At 40.7% G+C, this 10,846-nt stretch overlaps 1 protein-coding gene across 2 annotated transcripts in view; it reads left to right on the top strand.

Annotated features, from left to right (window-relative positions):
- ADARB1 (adenosine deaminase, RNA specific B1) overlaps positions 1-10,846 on the top strand; it is an 85,050-nt gene that overhangs the window by 11,769 nt on the left and 62,435 nt on the right. For both annotated transcript variants that reach the window (XR_003398778.1, XM_026852355.1), the window contains exon 2: positions 9,875-9,907. The gene's annotated coding sequence lies outside the window, so the exon portion shown is untranslated. The remainder of the gene's footprint in view (positions 1-9,874; positions 9,908-10,846) is intronic.

Genomic DNA, 10,846 nt, shown 5'->3' with positions numbered 1-10,846 from the left:
CCCCCCCCCCCCCCCCCCCCCCAAAAAAAAAAAAAAAAAAAAGAGGATGGCATTTGGCATAAGAATCAAGAGATTAGCTACCTAGGAACCAGTTTATCATGGAAAATGAGATTTGCTGTGAGTGACCTGTGGCAGTTAGAGAAAATACCACTTCTCTTGACTTGTTAGTCAAGGGGAGAGTCAGCCCCGAAGTTCCTGTGATGTTATAAGAGACTTGTACTTGAAAATCACCCAGCTTTTGTGGAGAAATACTTACCTTCATGCTGTGCCGTTTAATCATTTTGATTTGGGGGATCATCTGGATCCTATATTCAGTTTTTTTGCTGAATGCTGTAGACACAAAATCTGATAGCCATAAATTTACTTCAGTTTCAGCATGTGCTGAGTTCTGCATTCAATGTTAAACACTGTATTTTATATTTTTCTCTGGCTTTGTTGGATTGACCTGAATATTGGTAGCTTGAATTATAAGCCAGCCTTTGCTCCACTGGGAGGGGAAAAGCACAGCTTGATGGTTAAGGGCACTGCATTGCCACATCTTCCAGCTTGGTGAATGCTCACTGAGTGCCAGCCTGGCTGTGGCTGCACCGAGAGCTGCAGCACCTCGAGACCTGGTGAAGCTCCTGGTGCATAGCTATAGCAGGCATTGCAGCTGGGTAAAGCTAAGCCACTTGGGATGCTCCTGGAAAAAAGCACAGGCAGTATGGGAATCCCTGTGCTCTGGGAAGCCATGCAGCACCAGACGTCAGCTCAACAGCCCACAAACACAGGGCAAGGTGGGGTTTTGGGTGTAAGTTGGGTGAAGCGTTTTGTATTTCATACGGACCAGTGAAGTGCATTATTTCAGCTTGCTGCATTTTGAACATTTGTGTTTCTATTCAAGATTACAGTCTTTTAACCAAATTTTTTCAGCCCTAGTATTTAAATTTTTTTTTAATGGAACACAGAAAAGTGAAGAAAAAATTTCATCTGTATCTGAAACGTTCATCACTGAGTGATTAATTCTCCCCCTCTTACTTATATATATGTAGTTTCAGATTGTCTTGCTAGGAGATTCTTTGGGCCACTTTGTATAATTTAGTTAGTAAATAAAGTAGGCATAAGTTTTTCTGCTGTCATTAACCTCATTTCTTTGGACTATCAGGAACAACTTTTAATACTCAGCAAGAGATATTATATTGTCTTAAAAGGTACTTATCAAATTTTACCTGAACTCAAAAAGACTAATGAAAATGAGCCTATGAGTTACCTATTGACAACTCAACCAATGGGGTAATGCATCAAAATTGTCTTCTGTAGTCTTGAGTCACTGTCTTGATACACTCACAAGTTTTTGTCTGGTTGCCTTCAGTTGTGGTTTCTGCTCAAGAATCACAACATGCAAGACTTTTCAGACCTTTTTCTGTATGCAAGTAATCCAAGCCAAGGGTCTGTTCTGGACATGCAGTCCTGGCCTGTGTCCAGATCATACCAGCATTCTCCCTCTCTCTTGCTCTCCTCCTGCCTTATCCAAACTCTGCTGGGTGTTTCCCTTGCTGGTTTTCTCGAACTTGGGGATGTATTACAGTTTCTTGAGTAAGAAGGTGGTAAGTACCGTTTCTGCACAACGTGGCTGTAAAATGTCTAATGTTCTGTGATGGCAAACACTCTGCCCACACACCAGAGTGGTGCTGGAAGTCAGATTTTACACCATAAGTGTGGTTGGTGTTGTTTTTTTTTTTTTTAACATACAGATATTTAATGTTGAATAACACAAGGAACTACTCTGGAAGGGACAGTTTGAGTCAGTCTTGTGTTAGAGAGATCCCTGAAAGCCAGCTTCCACTGCCAGGTCCTAAGGAAGGCTTCCAGAACCTCAGAAGACTGACTGGGAGTTGAGCCCTTTCAAAAGTTACCTTGAAGTTCCTAAAATCTGCTCGTATTTGTAGTGAGGGAAAAGCAGAAATGTGATTTTAGAAGTGAAAGGTAACACTTTCATATTCTTAGAAGTCCAGCAGCTGGTTCTTTCAGAAACATTGCAGTGATGAGACATGCACAAAAATCTTGGAAGCTGCCACCATGGAACTGCAGACTGTTGTCAAGACTGGAGTTATAAACATGGGGTGCTTCAAGTCTGACTTGCTGAGGCTGCTGCCCTGCGCTCTCCCTGCGTGCTGCGATGGCCTGAGAGCAGACCTCTGCAGGGAAGAAGACACAATTTAAGATGAGGGTGGTGTTTTATGGCTCCCTGCTGCATTGAGACAGTGGATCTGATCCCCCTTTCCTCATCTTGTGCAGCAAGGCGAGGGCTGCCAGGTGCCTGCAGGTAGGTCAGAGTCCTTGCTTGTGAGCCAGCCCCAAGGCTGGGCTGTGAAAACAGCTGCAGCCAGACTGGGGTGGCAGGGAAGAGCAGGGTGTGCTGGTATGCAAGTGATCCCATGTGTAAGAGGAGGGCAAAGGTTATGGCTCAGTGCAGCCTTTGGCAACTCTTCTCCTTCCCAGCTCCCTTGGAGGTTAGCCTGTCTCCTGTCTCCGATTGCTCTCCCGCAGACTCCAGCTCTGCCCGGCACACAAAATGGGTATATACGCCTAAGTAGGGAAGCAGCGAGAAAACAACTGACACGGATGTGTGATTTCCAGCTAATCACGCCCCGCTCCTTTGTTTGGGAAAACAGTGTGATTTGGGTTTCTTCTGTGGTCTTTTAACTTCCCTGTGCATGGAGTTCCTGTAAAGTGCAAGTTAAAGGATTAAAGAGCTCTGAAACCCTCCCGTGTTAAATGCATAACGTTTCTGTAAAAAATAATAATAGAGCATGCACCAGCAGCAACCATAGCCTTGAGTGCTTGATCGCTGGGATGGCAGAGTACTTGCTGCTGCTGTTGGGTGCCCTGGCTTTTGGTACATGTGTGCAATCCACAATTTTTGTTTTCCCGGTTTAGTTTGTGCTTCCTGGCTTTTTGTGCACAGTGGATGCAGTTTCATGCTGTTTCTCCCCATGGGGGAAGCTGTTGACGAGCTGCAGGCTGGTGGGGAATGGTTAGCGTTGTGTTTCCAGTCTGTACTCTTTTTACTGAAGCTGCAGCACCCTCTTCTGCTGTTTTATCTTCTTATAGGTGCTATAAACTGCAATCAAGTTGCCTTCTTCTCACTGATAAAATTAATGAAATTCATTGACTGGGCTACATCAGATGTTTTTTCCTGCAGTCATTGGTGTGTGGGGGTATGCCTGTGCCCCTTGGATCTTGTTGACAGGAGTGGGGTTTTTAATCTTCACATCACTTGGTGCAGATAGGTAACCCTAGTCTCTCTCAGTGCTCTGCTTTTAAGTCCAGCAATAAATCGTGTTGGTTCTTCAGGCTGCAGAAGTGGTCTGGGAGCTCCTAGCAAGTTGTGTCTCCTGTGTTAGCAGGTGCTGCTTGGTGTGGGCATGCTTCATCCCACCTTTGGTGATTGCTGGTTTGTCTCCCGGCTGCATCAGCTTGTTATACCAGGAGGCTGGAGGCAGCTGACATTAGCAGCTTGGCTATCCCATCCTGCATTTAAAAGTACAAGTTTGTGAATAAGGTGCATTGTTTTGGTGGTCCTGAAGCAATAAAATTTATTTAAGGACTGTGGGGAGTGACTTCTCATGGTAAAGGCTAGAGAAGATGTTGATACATCCTTAATGCAGGACATAACTTCATGGTTTTGAACACTGTTAATCTAAGTGATAATTATTTTGCATCTTTTTATTAAGCACTGATTCTGAGGCATTTTTTGGAAGTGTAATGTTAAGGTATAAAATGCTCAGATAAGTGCATCTCATCTTTGCCCTGGGGAGGAAGATTGAAAATAATCAGCCTGCCTTGTTCAGAAATCTTAAAAATATTGCTGTTGTTCAAATGATGCACTCCTCTAGTATACGCTGAGCATATGTAGAACAAGAATGCAGGAGGTTTTACAGGTGGGTTTTTTGGGGATGTTTTGAGCAGAACCCCCCGGTTGCTCATTGTAGCAGAGACAACAGCTTTCAGCAGCTGTTTCAGTTGGTGCAGGAACATCCATGTCTTAAGTGGAGCATCTTCCAGAGCCAGAATTGGTGCAGCTGGGTTGCTGTTGTCCCATCCCTGCCTGTCCTCTAGCCTAAATTCTCATCCACGGTCTGTCTGTAGTCCACACTAATCTTTTTATTGTAGCATTGTCTAAAAAATACTAATACGGAACAGAGAAATTACTTTCAATTGATTTCTTAAATTCCTTCGTCTTTCAGAAGTTGCTGCTCGTCTTGAGATTGCACTATTGTACTGTTTCAATTTGACTAATGTTTAAAACAGCTAAATGAGTAATGTAAATGTTTAAACATTAGCTATAGTGAAATAATGAACAAGATTAAAACCTAGATTCATTTGAAAACATTTATAGTAATTTTGCTCCTGTGAATAATTTCTTTGGTTTCAGTCACATTCTCTTCTAAGGTTAACTGTTTTTATACATAGGATGTCATGATCCTGTAGAAAGCAGGAGTGGCATTAAACTCTTTGATTTTGAAATAATGTTGTTTCAGAATTTAAATTTTACATTAAGGCTTTAGGCTGTTATAAATATGAGTGCACCAACACATTGTTAATATAATTTTTCAAATGTAGGGGATCCCAGAATTAAAAATTAGAAATGTAGATTTCCTTGCTGATGTTATGTGTATACATGAAACCATTTTTGGTGAGAGAATGTTTAAAAAACTAATTCAGGGGTCTGTATTTGTTCCTGAACAGGTTTGAATATTTGAGTGTTCTAGAATAAATGATGAATGTAATCTTATTTGATACTTGCAGCAAAAGCAGTAATAGCTTGGATATTACTTCATGGAGTAGCATACTTTTTTCCCGCCATGGTTACTAACCTGATTCCTGTTGCTTAATAGCTGCTGAATTTTTATTGCTTTTGAACTGTCAGTGAACTTGGTTTCAGTGTGTTACAAACAGTTACTTTCTATACACAAGTTAAAAAAAAAAGTTGTTTTATGCCAAGGGAAGGAGACACATTTGACAGCTTTGCATTGTGTATAAACTGCGCTTACTGCTTTTTCTAATTGCAGCATCTATGTCCTTTTTTCCTAAACTTTTTTTTTTTCATTATGATGATTGGTTGCTAGTTGTTCTTAATTTATTTTAGAATTTCAAATGGGCAGCTCAGAAGGGATATAGGAATGGTAGTTTGGATTTGGGCTATTATTTCACTAACTCAGGCTGACAAATTCGACATCATAGATGTCAAATTGTTTCTTCATATCTAGATGGAAAAACTATTTCCAGAGGAAAACTCAGTTCTGTAGTTGTGCTGTTAAACTTACAGTTTCTGGCAGAGACTCATCCCCTTTGTGTATGCAAAGACATACAATTTCTTTTATTGCAGGCTATCTCTATCATTTTCTGGGGTCAGGAGCAAAATCTACTGTGAAGGCACCTCTTCCTCATGTTCCCTGGGAGAGGAGGAGGAGTGGGAGCAAAGCCCTGGTAGCTGTTCACAGCTGGTCTCAAACTGGAGGCACACTTTGGAAACCGGTGGTGGCAGTTTGAAGCAGGAAAGATTTCTGGTTGAAGGAGAAGAATCATAGAATCATGTAAGTTGGAAAAGACCTTTAAGATCATTGAGTCCAACTGTAAACCTAACACTGCCAAGTCCACCACTTGAAGATGGCATAGAAAAATACCCGGAGGGACAAATTCTAGAAATTAAATACAACCAACCTAAAAGTCCCAGTCATCTTCATTTGCTTTGCAACTGGAGTATGTTGACACTTGCCCATGTCCCAGCAGAGGAATGGATGGATAGTTCAGGCTGGAGTAAAGGTTTCTTCCAGCTGCTTGCCTTAATCTAGGGTTGAGAGGCAAGCATAATTAATAAAAAACCTACCTTCTCTGGTGCCAGGGGTGGGGGTGTGTGTGTGCGTGTGTGTGCAAATCAGTTAGCAAAACTCATGGCTGTGTCTGCATGAAAAATACACCATCTTTTGAGTTTCTTGTTTGACTTCTCTGTGAAACATCTTGACACAATCTGTGTCAGGGTGTAAACTGAGCAAAAATGAGCTGAGCAATGCAGTTGGCTTTCCACCTCTAAACAGTGCTCTTTCCTGAGCCAGGGGTAAAATTGGAAGGACAGAGGATGTCAGATTTAACATACCTGTGGTTTTTATCACGTGGACACCTGCAGCTGAGATGCCTCAGCAGCTTACCTGTGGTTTTCAACACCGGAAAAATAAAATAAATAGGAAAGTAACTATGTAAAGATTGGAAATAGTGTTTTTTATAGTGAGTGCTTCCAGATAGTTACGTTGTGTTTGGGTGGTTCTTGCAGGTTTGTGTCTCAAGGTGGGACTCCTGGCCCTTGTGGGTGAGTGTTTTGGAGGGCTCTGCGACTGGCCATCCTTTTTTCCCCAAGATCTTACAGAACTGAATCGATGCTTCTAGCATGTTGCAAATTTAAAGTATGTTGGAAAAATCACTGTAAGTTACTGGAGGGGAACACAGATGCATTTGTGTGTGTGCCCAACTCAGGGGTGCCTATTCCCTTTGACTTCTTCATGGGTGTCATGCCTGGGACCTGGGGCTGCAGCTACCTGTGAAGGAGCCTGGACAGGGCACCCCATCCTCTGACTCTGTGTCCCTGCCTGGTGGTGTGCCTCTAGTTCTTTGTGCTTGAGGAGGTGGGCCTGGGATGGGCTGATGGCTCCTGGGATGGGGCAGGGTTTTTGGGCAAGGTGGCAGTGACAGCTGGAGAGTTTGTCACATGACCCCCACCACCTGCTCAGCCAAGGAGACCTTCATTGCCTTCAAGGAAGGAGATCTTCATTGCTTAAGGAGAGCCCTGAAATCCTTCTATCTCAAATATTTTAGAACTCTTTGACCAATGAAAACCTCAAAATTTTAGCTGGATGCAGTTCTTAGTGCCTTTCTCATAAAGAAGCTTACAGAGAGCCAGCAAATTACCTCCAAGGAACTAGAGATGCTCTTTCATACATGTGAGATGCAGTCTGTGTGCTGAAGTTAGTTATCATATGTCTGTTTCAATTCTCATTGCCTCCAAACGTTTTCAGTTCAACTTTAAAAAACTAGTATTTTCAGAAAGTCCTAAATGTCCACTATGATTTGTTCTTCAAATGGGTTGCAAGTATCCTTTGCTGCCCTGGCAGAAGTCGTGTTGGGTGTGTTTCCAAACTTTTTTGTGTAAACTCGTTAGTCATGTTTAGAAATGAAGCTGTCCAAAAGTTTATTGGTTTCCATTTGTTTTCTTTTCTAGTTGTTACTCCAGCCATGTGATGAAAAAGAACAACTCTTCTTGGACTTACTTTTGAAGTCTTTATTGTACTCTTTGTTGTCTGTAGCAGGAGAAAAAACCCGTATTAAAATGACAATCATAGTTTCACCAGGGAAGCATCATGCCTGTGGGCTGGCTCTTACCCTGTAAAACTGTTTGCAGCTGTCAATATATAAGGATTTTCTGTACTTAGTGGTAAACTTATTTTAAGTCCCAAGTTTCATGAATTGTGTTTGTTTAGTTTGTTTGAAACTCAGGGAATTACCAACTGGGATAATAGAGTCTATAAGGAATACAATTTCTACAACAACTCAAGGTTATACTAATATAAAAACTTAGTTAAAAACTACTAGTGTGCATTGTCTCAGGATTATGACAACTTTGTTTAAAGCAATGCTCACATAGAAAGACTTATCAAAAACTCATTTTAAAAAAATGTATTTTTTTAATGGATGTTGCCACAAATACTGGAATTTCATGTCATACATAGTTTATAGCTCATATTCCAAGGGTTTGGGAGAGGTTTTCTTGTGGATATGGGGCTTTTAGGTTGGGAAAATATTAAAGGAAATGGTAAATCATCATGTTGTAAATACTGTATCCCCATTTGGCAGGCTTGAGTATAGTCCATTGCAGCGTGGGAAGCTGACTTCACTTGACACTGCATTGAGCTTTCTAGGCATTTTATTACTTCATGCTAAGGCCAATGTATTATTGGCATATTTTTCTGGATTATTGAAAAATGCCACCATGAAGCGTTAGGAAATTAAAATGTCTTTGAAAGAAACCAAGATTGAATCAATGCAGTCTTCTAGTGTATATGGACTTTAGATATTGTGTCAGATCCCTTCTTGTTTAACTTTGTTTTGCCAATTATTAGGCCTAGCATAAAGGACACAGCCAGCATAAAGATGAACCAATAATCAAATTGTATTTGATACAAAAGGGCCAGTACATGGGTGAGTGCTGGGGGTACAAACAAGTCAATCAGATTATACATAATTGACATCAATCCCACTGACCCCAACAACAGCACTGTACGACCAACAATAGGTGGAATAAATGGTGACATGCAGTCTCCCATAGAAGGGACAGGAGACAACCAAGTCAACAAACTAAATACATAAGACCAAGGAAGCCACACACTGAATCTCTACACAGCCTGTGTTTACAAAAGCCAGAGCTGACTGGAGCCCAGCCCCAGGGAGGCAGGAGGTCCTTCCCCAACAGGGAACTCTACACAGTGCATCCACCTCACAGACAGACACTGCCCCTCCCTGCAAGTGGTCCCAGCTTTTATCCCGAAGTGGGACACCTGACTTTTGTTTACTTAATGCAGACACCTGGGACTCATTTACCCAATGGCTCTCCCTGCAAGGCCGGCCACACCCTGGAGGGAAGCTTAAAGGCAAACTCACCCCCCCCTTTGTGAAGGGCTGTGGGAATCATCCACATGTCAACCTTTGGGGTTGAAACCTCAGCATTTCAAGCTTGACCAAAACAGATACAACATATGCATCCTTCAGTTTGTGTTCTCCATAGCTATGCTGTGCATGCTGTATAACTTAAAAATTAGTGGAAGTTTTTGTAGGGTGCCAGCACCCTCTTGTGGGCAGTGCAACAGCAGATAATGTTTGTCTTTTCAAGGTACAAATATCAAAATCCTTTACAGGTACAGGTGGTGTCCCCACTCTTATCAAGTGCCGGACTGTGTGTGTGTTTTTGCAGAATGTAGCTGCTTGACTGAAATATTCTGTTGCTTTGGAAATAGCTTCTGCGATTTGCTGAACCATTTTAGAATAGTGTATCTTCACACTGACAGTCACATAAATATTTTCTTATAACTGGGAGTTTATCTGTAAAAATAAAGCCATCTGTTCCTGATTGAACAGCTGTGCGGTTTGTATCTATTAATGGAAAGAAAATAAAAGTTCTTGTAGCATTAGTCCTTCCTGTTATCCTGTATCCTTCTCACCCTACAGCTGCCATTTCTTGCCTACCCCACTGCTGGTAGTTAAAGTTGAGGGGATATTCCATGTTTGCAGGCACTTCAGGAGGATGCAAGCTGATGCCAGTAGTATGAAGAAACTGGTGTTTGAAAAAGGGGGTTGTAGTGTGAGGTGATGTTTATATGGATTAAAATGAACCACTAAAAATAAAATTTAAGATCTAAATTTAAAAAAAAATCTAACAAGATGACAGCTTTAGATTTACTTTCAGGATAAGTTGGCTGTGATAACAGAGAAGTTGATTCTAGTTTTAAGCCATTATTGGCCAGGTTTTTTGCCAACCCCTTCTCCTAGAATGTGCAGAGATTGCAGATTGCATTCTGCTATCTGCTTGTACCTGTGGGACATTTCTCCTGGCCCCAAGTACTAAGCATGGCTTGGGTCTTGGGCTTTTGGAGTTTTGTTTCTTTTTTTTTTTCTCCCCTCACCTTTGCTGGGGTTACAGGGGAGTTGGCTCTATGATGGTGTATGTGCAGTATGTACTGTTTATTCTTACAGAATCAGACATTTGTCCCTTCTAAGGTCAGGAGTTGCCATTTGTAATGCACTTTGTAAAAGAAAAAAATACTAATTGTGTTTCCTCTTTTTGTAGGTTGCAAAATCAACATGTGTCTCAGTTAAAAAGGTAAGCACATCATATTTGCAAATATATAGCAAGATTCTTTGTTTTCTGATTGATACATTTGGATCATAACTCAAAGGAGAGAATTAATCTTAATATATTTAGAGTTATTAAAAACTTTATTACTTTATATTTCTTTGATTTTTGTTTGTACACTAAATCCCTTCAAAGATATTAAATCATACAGTTTAAAAATGGAAAAAAATATTGTTAAGAAATATCTGACTGCATCAAGTCAATATGTTACAAAAAATTACTTACCCTTCTGACTGCAAGTTTGTATCCAATCCATATTAATAAAATAAATATGCAAAGCTGGCATGTAGGACTTGAGAGTTTGCTAAGTGTTTGAGCCAAGATTTGTAACTGATTGTGGTGGGAAAGGAGGAAGTATGTCCAATTTGTAAGTCTGTTTCCTAATGCGAAACATCACCCTACCTGCATGACTCTTTTTTTTTTTTTTTCTCTTTTTATAAAATAACTTCAAGATCTTTGAAGCTTTTTTAACGTCCTTTAAAACTATTTTAGATTTTTCTTCCAGTTAGCTATTATTTTTCTTAGCACCAATTCGTAGCCCCATCTATTTACTTTTATTTTAAATGGTTACTGGGAGATCTAGGCTGCTCAGTTTTCTCCTCTGAATGGTTACCACTTTTTTTCTTGGAAGCACATCTTAAATACATTTCTTGACAGTCATGGGTGTTTGAGGAGTCCTTCAGAAGTAACATATATTAAGAATTAGTTGTTCAGTCCTCAAAGTAAGCCAGTAAGAAGGATACAGACAAAGGATATAAAACTTCATAGTAAATCTGTGTTCCAAAATAGTTTACTGTCGAATAAATCTGCAAGCATTTTAAGTTATTTCTAATTTGCAGCTGGGCTCTAGAATTCCTTGGTCAAGAGAGCAATAGGTGTAAAATCAATTATTGATGTAGTGTAACA

This window comes from Athene cunicularia, assembly GCF_003259725.1.
Source record: "Athene cunicularia isolate RWA chromosome 7 unlocalized genomic scaffold, athCun1 chr7_part1, whole genome shotgun sequence".
NCBI classification, from domain to species: Eukaryota; Metazoa; Chordata; class Aves; order Strigiformes; family Strigidae; genus Athene; species Athene cunicularia.
This window is presented reverse-complemented; position numbering and strand designations above follow the sequence as displayed.